This window comes from Procambarus clarkii, chromosome 47 (assembly GCF_040958095.1).
Source record: "Procambarus clarkii isolate CNS0578487 chromosome 47, FALCON_Pclarkii_2.0, whole genome shotgun sequence".
NCBI lineage: Eukaryota > Metazoa > Arthropoda > Malacostraca > Decapoda > Cambaridae > Procambarus > Procambarus clarkii.
The window spans coordinates 3,676,491-3,690,483 of record NC_091196.1 but is presented as its reverse complement, the minus strand read 5'-3'; the positions used below and the strand labels follow the sequence as shown (position 1 = coordinate 3,690,483).

The following is a 13,993-nucleotide window of genomic DNA, read 5'->3' as shown; positions in this document are numbered from 1 at the left end:
CTAAAAAATTCTATGATATGTTCATTTTAAATTGAACTAACTTTTTTTTTTTTTTTTTTTTTTTTAAGTCAGTTCATATTTAGGTAGGGTTGATTTTAGGTTTGGTCATATAGATATTTAGGTAAGGCTGCGATATTGACACTACTAAATACCTAACCATAAAAATACCTTTATGGTTTATATGACAGACAATCTGTAAAGTATTTTTTAATAAATGGAATCATCCAGTCTGCTATATCCATGTGGTTTTCATGTGAACCCTGTTTTGTTATAATAAGAATAACTTCATATATAATGAAAAAATTCTAATACAAGCATATATTTATTTATTTACCATAATTTTTTAAAATATATTTTCAACCTCAACTTTTTACGTTTTTGATTATTTTCTTCTATAAATTTACCATGGTCTGTTACTGTATGTGTTTACCACAGCTCTGTTTTTGTATATTTATACCAGGGGAGCCAGACAGATCACTGAAAAGTGATCCAGTCACCAGACACACTAGTGTGTTGTACCAGTCGCCAGGCACACTAGTGTGTTGTACCAGTCACCAGACACACTAGTGTGTTGTACCAGTCACCAGGCACACTAGTGTGTTGTACCAGTCGCCAGGCACACTAGTGTGTTGTACCAGTCACCAGACACACTAGTGTGTTGTACCAGTCACCAGACACACTAGTGTGTTGTACCAGTCACCAGACACACTAGTGTGTTGTACCAGTCGCCAGGCACACTAGTGTGTTGTACCAGTCACCAGGCACACTAGTGTGTTGTACCAGTCACCAGACACACTAGTGTGTTGTACCAGTCACCAGACACACTAGTGTGTTGTACCAGTCACCAGGCACACTAGTGTGTTGTACCAGTCACCAGACACACTAGTGTGTTGTACCAGTCGCCAGGCACACTAGTGTGTTGTACCAGTCACCAGGCACACTAGTGTGTTGTACCAGTCACCAGGCACACTAGTGTGTTGTACCAGTCACCAGACACACTAGTGTGTTGTACCAGTCACCAGGCACACTAGTGTGTTGTACCAGTAACCAGACACACTAATGTGTTGTACCAGTCACCAGACACACTAGTGTGTTGTACCAGTCACCAGACACACTAGTGTGTTGTACCAGTCACCAGACACACTAGTGTGTTGTACCAGTCACCAGACACACTAGTGTGTTGTACCAGTCACCAGACACACTAGTGTGTTGTACCAGTCACCAGACACACTAGTGTGTTGTACCAGTCACCAGACACACTAGTGTGTTGTACCAGTCACCAGACACACTAGTGTGTTGTACCAGTCACCAGACACACTAGTGTGTTGTACCAGTCACCAGACACACTAGTGTGTTGTACCAGTCACCAGACACACTAGTGTGTTGTACCAGTCACCAGACACACTAGTGTGTTGTACCAGTCACCAGACACACTAGAGTGTTGTACCAGTCACCAGGCACACTAGTGTGTTGTACCAGTCGCCTGGCACACTAGTGTGTTGTACCAGTCACCAGACACACTAGTGTGTTGTACCAGTCACCAGACACACTAGTGTGTTGTACCAGTCACCAGACACACTAGTGTGTTGTACCAGTCACCAGACACACTAGTATGTTGTACCAGTCGCACTAGTGTGTTGTACCAGTCGCCAGGCACACTAGTGTGTTGTACCAGTCACCAGACACACTAGTGTGTTGTACCAGTCACACTAGTGTGTTGTACCAGTCACACTAGTGTGTTGTACCAGTCGCCAGGCACACTAGTGTGTTGTACCAGTCACCAGGCACACTAGTGTGTTGTACCAGTCACCAGACACACTAGTGTGTTGTACCAGTCGCCAGGCACACTAGTGTGTTGTACCAGTCGCCAGGCACACTAGTGTGTTGTACCAGTCACCAGACACACTAGTGTGTTGTACCAGTCGCCAGGCACACTAGTGTGTTGTACCAGTCACCAGGCACAGTAGTGTGTTGTACCAGTCGCCAGGCACACTAGTGTGTTGTACCAGTCACCAGGCACACTAGTGTGTTGTACCAGTCACCAGACACACTAGTGTGTTGTACCAGTCACCAGACACACTAGTGTGTTGTACCAGTCGCCAGGCACACTAGTGTGTTGTACCAGTCACCAGGCACACTAGTGTGTTGTACCAGTCACCAGACACACTAGTATGTTGTACCAGTCGCCAGGCACACTAGTGTGTTGTACCAGTCACCAGACACACTAGTGTGTTGTACCAGCCACCAAGACACACTAGTGTGTTGTACCAGTCGCCAGGCACACTAGTGTGTTGTACCAGTCACCAGGCACACTAGTGTGTTGTACCAGTCACCAGACACACTAGTGTGTTGTACCAGTCGCCAGACACACTAGTGTGTTGTACCAGTCACCAGACACACTAGTGTGTTGTACCAGTCACCAGACACACTAGTGTGTTGTACCAGTCACCAGACACACTAGTGTGTTGTACCAGTCACCAGACACACTAGTGTGTTGTACCAGTCACCAGACACACTAGTGTGTTGTACCAGTCACCAGACACACTAGTGTGTTGTACCAGTCACCAGACACACTAGTGTGTTGTACCAGTCACCAGACACACTAGTGTGTTGCACCAGTCACCAGACACACTAGTGTGTTGTACCAGTCACCAGACACACTAGTGTGTTGTACCAGTCACCAGACACACTAGTGTGTTGTACCAGTCACCAGACACACTAGTGTGTTGTACCAGTCACCAGACACACTAGTGTGTTGTACCAGTCACCAGACACACTAGTGTGTTGTACCAGTCACCAGACACACTAGTGTGTTGTACCAGGCACACTAGTGTGTTGTAACAGTCGCCAGGCACACTAGTGTGTTGTACCAGTCACCAGACACACTAGTGTGTTGTACCAGTCGCCAGGCACACTAGTGTGTTGTACCAGTCACCAGACACACTAGTGTGTTGTCCCAGTCACCAGACACACTAGTGTGTTGTACCAGTCACCAGACACACTAGTGTGTTGTACCAGTCACCAGGCACACTAGTGTGTTGTACCAGTCGCCTGGCACACTAGTGTGTTGTACCAGTCACCAGACACACTAGTGTGTTGTACCAGTCACCAGACACACTAGTGTGTTGTACCAGTCACCAGACACACTAGTATGTTGTACCAGTCGCACTAGTGTGTTGTACCAGTCGCCAGGCACACTAGTGTGTTGTACCAGTCACCAGACACACTAGTGTGTTGTACCAGTCACACTAGTGTGTTGTACCAGTCACACTAGTGTCTTGTACCAGTCGCCAGGCACACTAGTGTGTTGTACCAGTCACCAGGCACACTAGTGTGTTGTACCAGTCACCAGACACACTAGTGTGTTGTACCAGTCGCCAGGCACACTAGTGTGTTGTACCAGTCGCCAGGCACACTAGTGTGTTGTACCAGTCACCAGACACACTAGTGTGTTGTACCAGTCGCCAGGCACACTAGTGTGTTGTACCAGTCACCAGGCACACTAGTGTGTTGTACCAGTCGCCAGGCACACTAGTGTGTTGTACCAGTCACCAGGCACACTAGTGTGTTGTACCAGTCACCAGACACACTAGTGTGTTGTACCAGTCACCAGACACACTAGTGTGTTGTACCAGTCGCCAGGCACACTAGTGTGTTGTACCAGTCACCAGGCACACTAGTGTGTTGTACCAGTCACCAGACACACTAGTATGTTGTACCAGTCGCCAGGCACACTAGTGTGTTGTACCAGTCACCAGACACACTAGTGTGTTGTACCAGTCACCAAGACACACTAGTGTGTTGTACCAGTCGCCAGGCACACTAGTGTGTTGTACCAGTCACCAGGCACACTAGTGTGTTGTACCAGTCACCAGACACACTAGTGTGTTGTACCAGTCGCCAGACACACTAGTGTGTTGTACCAGTCACCAGACACACTAGTGTGTTGTACCAGTCACCAGACACACTAGTGTGTGTTACCAGTCGCCAGACACACTAGTGTGTTGTACCAGTCACCAGGCACACTAGTGTGTTGTACCAGTCACCAGACACACTAGTGTGTTGTACCAGTCGCCAGACACACTAGTGTGTTGTACCAGTCGCCAGGCACTCTAGTGTGTTGTACCAGTCACCAAGACACACTAGTGTGTTGTACCAGTCAACAAGACACACTAGTGTGTTGTACCAGTCACCAGACACACTAGTGTGTTGTACCAGTCGCCAGGCGCACTAGTGTGTTGTACCAGTCACCAAGACACACTAGTGTGTTGTACCAGTCACCAGACACACTAGTGTGTTGTACCAGTCGCCAGGCACACTAGTGTGTTGTACCAGTCACCAAGACACACCAGTGCAATGACAAAACATACATGCTCGAATCCTAGTCACAGGGGGGGAGGGAGGGAAGGTTATCTTCTTTGAGATGACTTTGGGGCTATTTAGAATTTATTTCAGAAAAATTATGGTAAATCGCAAATATATTAATAAACAAAGAAGATAACTATTTAATCATAGAAAGAAATTGGTATAGGTTATAAAATAAAAATGAATAAAAATCTTCTAATTGATAATAATAAGATCAATGACAAGTTTTTACTAAGCCTAACTCTAATTATAAATCAAAATTTATGTTTAAAACTTTCAAATTTTTCTTCATTCCAATATTATGGAAGAGATAATATACTCCATATACATCCTGTATTATGTGAAATGAAGCCACTAGGTTTACTGGGCCAGTCATTAGATTCACTTTATCTTTCAAAGAAAATTATACCTAAAGAAATTCAGATAATATACATTAGCCCTCAATATATTTTTTTCTCACGAAACCAATGGCCAAATTACAGCTGATTTACTCTTAGGTGGTTTCAAGAATAATATTACGCCACTTTATCTCTTAAATGAACATGATCTAAATTCCCTTGTTGCAAATCCCTCTCACAGATTTAGACTTATAGATGGTCGATCGGTAGAAATGTTTGATAATATGTGGAAGCTAGGAACTAATGATTGTGCAATTGATAGTAAAGATCATCATAATGATTTATTGGGAATTCGTCCCATTTTGGGCTTGTGTGATTTATTTTCTATTTTTAAGCGTTTAATATATTTAACCCAATTGAGCGATTTGATCAATAAAATTCACCAAGTATTTAATATAATTAAATATTTTCCCTATCTAATACATCCATATCGTTTGCTGGTTTCTGAAACAGGGAAACTTTATATTATGTCATTTAGTCTCCTTCATTATTTATTTTCACCTCATGCTGAAACCAAAAAAATTAAAGATATTGTCTTTTCTCATCCGCAATCTTTAATACAACGTACTGAAAATATTGAAAGTAATAATCTAAATAGAATCAAAGTTAAATGCAAAGAAAATTTAATAATAGCTAGCAAAGACTTCAAAATATATCATAATTATTTAGCTCAAAGTAACTGTCGTCTACTTCTCGATATGTTACACTCTCTATTTGTAACTATTATATGGATTGCTAATGGTGGAGGAGTTATACATAAACAACATACATTGGTACGCAATTATTTGACCTTACAAGGGAATATTACCCTAAAACCCACCCACCCCAAAAATCCATATAAAGTTACATCACGAAAACCAATTCATAATCCTAGACTACCTTCTTCTTCCCAACCACCATCTCAACTTGAACTAACATAATCTCCACCATCACCGTTATCTAATAATGTTAATCAACAACTGAATTGCCAGAATCCATATGGTTTATGTCATGCACAGATTATTTACAGCTCATTCCATACAGATGAAATCAAATGTAATGTGGCTCAACATGTTCATAATTATGGTTGCCTTCATTTGTTGAATTATACTCCAACAGTTCTTGAGGAAGCCTTTAGTGAAACATTAACATCACACCGAGATAATATTCTAACTGATGTAATTGAAAATGAGATCAATATAATTTTAGCATTTATATCACAGATAAAAAAGGAGCTCGAGTCAACAATAATTTAATATATATAAATATATATATATATATATATATATATATATATATATATATATATATATATATATATATATATATATATATATAAAATATATATATATATATATATATATATATAAAATATATATATATATATATATATATATATATATATATATATATATATATATATATATATATATATATATATATATATATATACATATATACTAAATACCCTGAGATTATCTTGAGATGATTTCGGGGCTATTTAGTGTCCCCGTGGACCGGTCCTAGACCAAGCCTCTTTCTGCCCCCAGAAAGCAGCCCCCCTGACAGCACTGCTAGGAAACAGGGGTATCAGGGTGAAAGACGCTATTCAATGTTCGTGTCCACTCAGCTGTGCGGTAGTCTAAATGGAAGATTATTCATGTGTAGATTCGAACTGAGGATAGTCGTAACCCCTGCAGGTAACCCCACATATTGACTAGAGGACCGTCGTATCAAAACTAACACAACTAAGTCAACAAGAATGTTGTTTCGTTTCATATATAATATAATCATTAGTATACATTATTAGATTAGATGTGAGAGACATTTTTTTATATAAAATAAAATAATAATGTCACTATCAAATTCCTTATATATTATAATATTTATGATATTTTTAATTGTGATCTTTTTAATTATATATTTATATTATTCAAGAAATAGGTCAACAATTTCAACTCAGCATCCTCAACTGTCAATGAATTTCATTACAAAAACTGATACTGAACCTACTGGTCTGTATGTTGTCTTTGAAAGTAAGTATTATATGGACCAAAATCGTGGTTACGATATGATTTCTCATGTAAATACAGTTAATTGTAATGATGATACAACGATTATTCATGATGATAATAATAATGTATTTTGTAAATTTGATACATCCATATTTGATCAATTTAGAAAAGAGAATTGGTATTTTAATACCTTAACACTGATAATTTTATTATCTATTCGTAATCTTCGAAATTTTTTACCTATTGTATATGAGAGAATTGAAGATCTTCCATCCTCTGCAGATTATGAGATTACAAGCCTGCGTGAAAATATGAAGAAAAGCTCAATTGCTAATGGTAATAAGTTACCAAAATGTGTATGGGTATCTTGTTCACATATTTGGGTTAATAGTCCAAACAAATATACTCCGCAAGGTTTTCCTGTTTATTATTTTCCAACCAAGGAACATATAGATGGATATTATGCACCACTTCTTCCTATTGAATTGAAACTTAGCCCAGGTGAAAATATTATAAAATGTAAAATGTGGGCAAAAAATATTAATATAATGAGTGATCCATTTGCTGTGGTTAAATTTAGGATCATGGTTAAAATGTAGGATTTATAATACTGTAAAGCATGATATAATAACCTGTTTAAATATTATTACTAAAAAGATAATTATATAAAAAATAAGGTATGTAGATTTTTCTTGTGGAACAAATTATTCATTCTACTCTTGTATCAACACATCTTTATATATTTCTGAGCTTATAATATACAAAGAACTATTTTTTTTTATCATTTTCAGATAATTATAAAATGATGGTGATATTGGTTCTATTTGTTCTTCAAGATCCCAACTGTCAACAAGGGTGGCGCAGTTGCTTTTTTTTTTTTTGTAAACCATGAAAAAGCAATATGAAATCTACCCCAGAAAATATTCTGTTATAATACTAGCAGCCCCCCAAAATATAATTCAAGTGTGGGATAAAATTGTCATATGGAGAAATAATTTAAAAATAAAAGTGGAATTTTTACAAAACTTTAATCCAACAATACACTTGTATCATTTAGTGGAAAATTCATTTTTACTTATATTAGATAATGTTTCATCGATAAATGTAAGAAAAACATTGCCGACGTATTAATTGATCTTCAAAACAGTAAAATAATTATTATAAAATGTGCTTCAATTACTTGGCCCTCAATAAATAAAGTGGAAAACTTTAATTTAAAACATTTTGAAGATGTTAAGATTATTTTAAGTATGAATGACTGGGAACGAAATTATGTATTGGTAAATAAGTACCTTTCATTTGAATTTGCAGACATTAGTATTAAACACCATTTAAAATCTTTAAATATTTTAACAGAAGATATAGGGAGTATCAATTCAGAAAAATTGAGAGCAAATCTACTTGATACTTGGAACAATGAAATACCCCCTATATACCCTTCTGAAGTTCTCCCAGAGAGTGAATATACTGTTACTGAAGTAAATAGCAACAAACGAAGCCGTGAGTCACAATCAAGTTTAATTGGTATGCCTTCAAAACATAGGAAGTATTACTGCCTGGTGTTATAATGGAAGGGGAAGAAGATACTGCTCATTGGGAAGCGTGTCAAAGAAAAGCAGCACAAGACACCGCCAGAGTAATAAGCTCCAGCCCTGTCAACGAAAAGAGCAAGGTAATTTTGCCTGCTCTCTTCATGTTACTAGGTCATAAGCCAAATTTTAACAAAATTCATATATTTTTCCAGAAATTTTCTACCCTATCCTATCATAACATTAACCTAAACTAACACAATTAAGTCAATAAATCATGATTATAATGTAATATAATAGTAATAATTCAAATAAACAAATTGGAAACAATTTATCGAAAATAAAGAAAAGCACTCAGCCTATTATGCAAGGCCCGATTTTCCTAATAAGCCAAGTTTTCATGAATTAATTGTTTTTCGACTACCTAACCTACCTAACCTAACATAACCTAACTTTTTCGGCTACCTAACCTACCTAACCTAACCTAACCTAACTTTTTCGGCTACCTAACCTACCTAACCTAACCTAACCTAACTTTTTCGGCTACCTAACCATATATATATATATATATATATATATATATATATATATATATATATATATATATATATATATATATATATATATATATATATATATATGTATGTGTACCTATTTTAGTTTACATAAAATATAGGATGGAAGAACATGTACGTAGTAAATTAATCTCTTTTTTACTCAAAATTCAATAATTTCATTCGTTTATTATGCTATGATAGTGAACACAATGTTAAAATAAATATTTTATTTATTTATTTATATATATTTTTTTCAGATGATTGAACCCTTTTTGATTAAAAATCCAGGACGTTTTACACTGTTCCCAATTAAAAATCATGATATCTTTAAAATGTAAAAGAAGGCGCTAGCATCATTTTGGACAGTTGAAGAAGTAGACTTGTCAAAGGATATTGTAGATTGGGAACAGAAACTTAATGAAGAGGAACGTCACTTCATTTCACATGTTCTAGCATTTTTTGCCGCATCAGATGGTATCGTCAATGAAAATCTTGTTGAACGTTTCTGCCAAGAAGTACAAATACCAGAAGTGAGGTGTTTTTATGGTTTTCAGATTGCCATGGAAAATATTCACAATGAAATGTACAGTTTTCTTATTAATACATACATAAAAGATTTACAGGAGCAGAACAGATTATTTAATGCTATTGAAACGCTGCCAGCTGTTAAGAAAAAAGCTGATTGGGCTCTAAGGTGGATTAATGCCAATGAAAACGTGGTTTAATGCCAGGTCTAACCTTCTGTAATGAACTGATTTTTAGAGATGAAGGGTTACACACAGATTTTGCTTGCTTGATATTTAAGTACTTGATTAATAAGCCTGATCAGAAATATGTATATTCTATCATTGATAATGCTGTGAAGATTGAACAAGAATTTTTAACAGATGCCTTGCCAATCAAACTTATTGGTATGAACTGTGATCTAATGCGGAAGTATATAGAATTTGTGGCTGACTGACTTCTCTTTGAACTCAGTAATAAGAAACTTTATAATGTAGAAAATCCATTTGACTTTATGGAAAATATCTCATTACAAGGGAAAACTAATTTTTTTGAAAAAAAAGTAAGTGAATATCAAAAATATGGTGTAATGAATTCAGATCAATACAGTTTTTTTTACGTTGGATTCAGACTTTTAGTTAATTAGTTGATGGATGGATTAGAACATGTTTTTTTTTTATATAGAATATAAATAATTTAATATAAAAATAAAAATATATATCTATTATCTTTTACTATTTTACTTATCTTATTTATATTTTGACTTGATGAATAATGAATTAAAAACCTTACATTCTCTCTTTCCATTAATTACAAGACTACAAAATATGAGGTATGTGATTATGGACATAATAACCAAACCATAATCTTCTTTGTAAAATATCAACATATCACATGATTACCAAGCAGTGCTACTATCCTCCGATGTAAACACCAAGTTTGGTTATCGCCACTGAATCAACTTTTCTATTTTATATTCACCAATGAATATGATTCAAAGAGAGAAATGAATCATTACATTAAGTTCCCTGCAATATGCCGGTGATACAATATATAAGAGCCTCCGTATCCAGTCCAGTCAACCAGTATGCCAGAATCCTGTTCAGTAGTAATACGGGCTACTGTGTAATGGAGCTATCCAAGGAATCTTGTGGTGTAAGTACGCCTAAAAGTTATTTTATGATAAGCATGAAGCTTTGGACACTATATTATAATAAATAAATAAATAATGTCTCAGGTGCATTTGTGATGAAATCTAATCTTTCCAGGATGATATTAGCGATATCAGTGAGGGAGCCGAAGAGAAGAAGATAAAAGAGAAAAAAGATACTACTTACACTAGCAAGTCTATTATTGTTAAAATAGAAGAAAACCATATCCATTCCAATGATGAAAATGTGGCTTTGAGAAAGTTGGTTAAGAAAGAATCTGTATCTATAACGCCTGAGACTATATCAAAAAAACAACGTTATTGTTAAATTATTACTCAAAGTTTATTACAAATATTAGAATGGTTTGCTAACCACGATGGAACCGATGTGTTGCTGTATGAATTTGCCCACAGTGCATCATGTCAAAAAAAAACTTGTACCCCGATTTGTCTAATGTTTCGCCGGGTTCGTCATCATGTAATAGTTTCTAGACATCCACATTGTTCGGTGTTAATCTTATATTCAACCCTCTTGCATACACATGTGTCTTCATGTGTTAATGATGATTGTGGGTTGCCTGCTTGTCATAGACTGAGAACCACCAGATCAACTATAAAGTTTCGTCTTGCCAAAAAGAAGTGTGGTTGTTAACTCAATAATTGATGTTGTCTGCTGGATATATATTATAGTTAAAAATTTTAATTCGACCTATCAACATTTAATGGGGCCCTCTCAACTATAAGTCAATGTTTAGTGTTCACCATCATAGAAAGCGCATGATGATATTGATTTGCACATGTTAAGTGTGTTGTTTTTTTTTTTTGTCCCCTAATATTTGACAAACGAACCTCTGTGAAGAAAAGACGCTTTCCTATTTCTGCAACGGAGGCCTGCCGCTGTATATTTATTGATTTGTACTAGTTATTGATATGTTGTATTGAGTGTTTTCACCATACCACTGACTAGTTAAATTAATATACATTTACAAACATAAGGCAATTGTGATCTGTTGTAGGTCATTTGGTGAGATGGTGTGTTAAATGGTTTCACCATAATGTGTGAGGATTCGTTCAACATTGTTTTTATTTCACTGGTCGAATCAAAGAGGGGCAATCATCAGTTTCAGATGCTTCACCGACAACCGGGCTCATCATCAATGGCATTACATATTGCAATCTGTGCTCCTTCCTACTTCAATAATGAAAATGATGAGGTCTTGCGAAAGTGGAATCAACTTCAAGCTTTTGGGGGGTTTGGTAAAGGTAAATATGTGGAGCTTTTTTTTCGTTGAGGTAGTGAGTATACCCTTATGGAAAACTTAGTAGATTTGACTAGTTGTTTATAATATTGTAAAATGTATATAATTAAAATAAAGTATAATTTTATGAATTTTATTCCAGGTTATTATTCGTCCAATATGTCACCTGTAGAGTTCACATCTGAAAATCCATATTGTCGTTTCAAAGTAGTTTGCTATGCAAAAATTTCCAATTATCATAATGAAGATGGTATTGTGCAAATTATAATTGGAAGGGGCCTTTCAGAAGTGGAGTAAGTAATTAATAATCATATACTTGTATAATGTTCTAATAATTTTTCATTGTTAAATATGACTAGGATCCGGGAACATTAAAAAATGTTTTTTTTTTTTATTCTTCCAGGGCCTACAAACAGGAAGTTATTTCAGCATTGAGTCTATTATTCGGAGGTAATGAAGTTGTTGTTAATGAAATTTTTGCTGCTGAAGTACCAAACAAAACAAACTTCAGATTTTACATTCAGCAAGTTTTTCCTAATGGTAAAAGAATTTAAAAATTTTATAATGTTTTCCCTAATAATAATTAATATCATAAAAGATGATTTCAAGTATGGTATTATGCAAACTGCTCTATATTATAATATACCTTCTAGGAGAGATTCAACGTGCATCTACCACTGACACCTTTAGTCATATATTAAGAGCATCATACAATCCAATTTTTAAGGTAAGCCTAAGTAAGCCTTATTATAGCTTGCACCAATCTATTTCATAGGATTTGATATCAGGTTGGCTTAAATAATCAAATTAGCTTAAAAGGGACATTGTTAATGGAACGTTTTTGACAGACAGGCAGGTAGATAGCCAGACAGAGACAAAAATGCCTACTTTTTCTGTTTCAGAATTTGTTTATTGAACAGATTATTCCAATGTTGACTTTAACTGAACAACAAATGAAGAAATATCTTGATACACCGCAAAGAGGTAAATGATTTTGATATGACCAATCAATCTACTTATCGTGACATAATGACAAAAGTGAAGATATTACGGGGTATTTTTTATTGTACCTACATTTGTGGAATTAAAAATTAAAATGAATTATTTATTGTTTATAGGAATTGATCCAGCATTGTGGGAACTGGACAAGCGAAAAAATCCTGACCCAAAGAAATTGATACCTGTTGTAAAAGTGGGATTTCAGGAATTACAGAAACAGTTCAAGTATCAAGAAGAATATGGCAATAAACTTCATAATAGTATGAAGAATATCATGGATGATATAAGACAATTAAGTTGTATGCAGACGACAATTAAAGCTGCCATTCAGAATTTTAGGTTGAAACAGACAAATACAATGCGCCGAGTTCTAAAATTGGGTCAGCACAAGAGGTGGAAAGGAAAAAAACTCTACCACTAGAAGAAACAGAGGATCAGATTTGACTGCGATTAGAAAACTTGTACATGCAGCTGCAGGACCTCAAGGGATGTTTGAATGAACTAATGGCTCAGTCTATAAAGCCTGGTAGTTTTCCGCGAGCCCAACGGTATGGACTGGTTGTTGACAAAGTGCAGGATATATCACAATACCTAAAATGGCAGCAGGATGCACTTCAGGCTATAGTTAACATACTTAAGGAAGATATACAAGTGGTCGTTAACATAAAGAAGAACATCAGCTAAGTTTTGAGAGTTAAGGAAATTGGCTAACCGTCAACCAACTTCCCCAAACAACATTCAATCATTGGTAATTAACCCTATCATTGTTTTGCTTTTAACACCTCCCTTCACCCTTTCAGGGAGGGTATGATGCTACACTGAATTTTTTTGTTCGTAACCAGCAACACACATTGAACTGATGATATTTCACTCTCTCAGGGAGGGTATGATGCTACACTGATTTTTTGTTCGTAACCTGCAACACACACATTGATTTGATGATATTCAATAAATTAAATTTTAGTCTAGTTCCTTGTTTTTTTTTGTTTTCCACATACAATAAGTGCACTCTGCCCATTAGGCAAAGTATTATAATAATTTTGCTAGGTATTGATGACACTGACATTTTAACTGAAACTTGAAATAATTGACCTAGAATGTAACAACAATGTTTGTGTTGTCTTACTGGAATAATTTAGTTAAATAAGCACAAACTGTAAACTGCCAGCTTAACCAAGAAAGCCTGCCAGTGATTGGTCAATATAAAATATTCAGCGTGAGGTTTAATATCAGCGTCA

At 35.9% G+C, this 13,993-nt stretch overlaps 2 pseudogenes; both read left to right on the top strand.

The window, feature by feature from the left end:
* The first annotated feature begins 9,109 nt into the window (after positions 1-9,109).
* LOC138350711 (ribonucleoside-diphosphate reductase subunit M2 pseudogene) lies at positions 9,110-9,985 on the top strand (annotated as a pseudogene).
* A 1,567-nt stretch (positions 9,986-11,552) lies between these two features.
* LOC138350729 (nuclear pore complex protein Nup54-like) lies at positions 11,553-13,629 on the top strand (annotated as a pseudogene).
* The last annotated feature ends 364 nt before the right edge of the window (positions 13,630-13,993 follow it).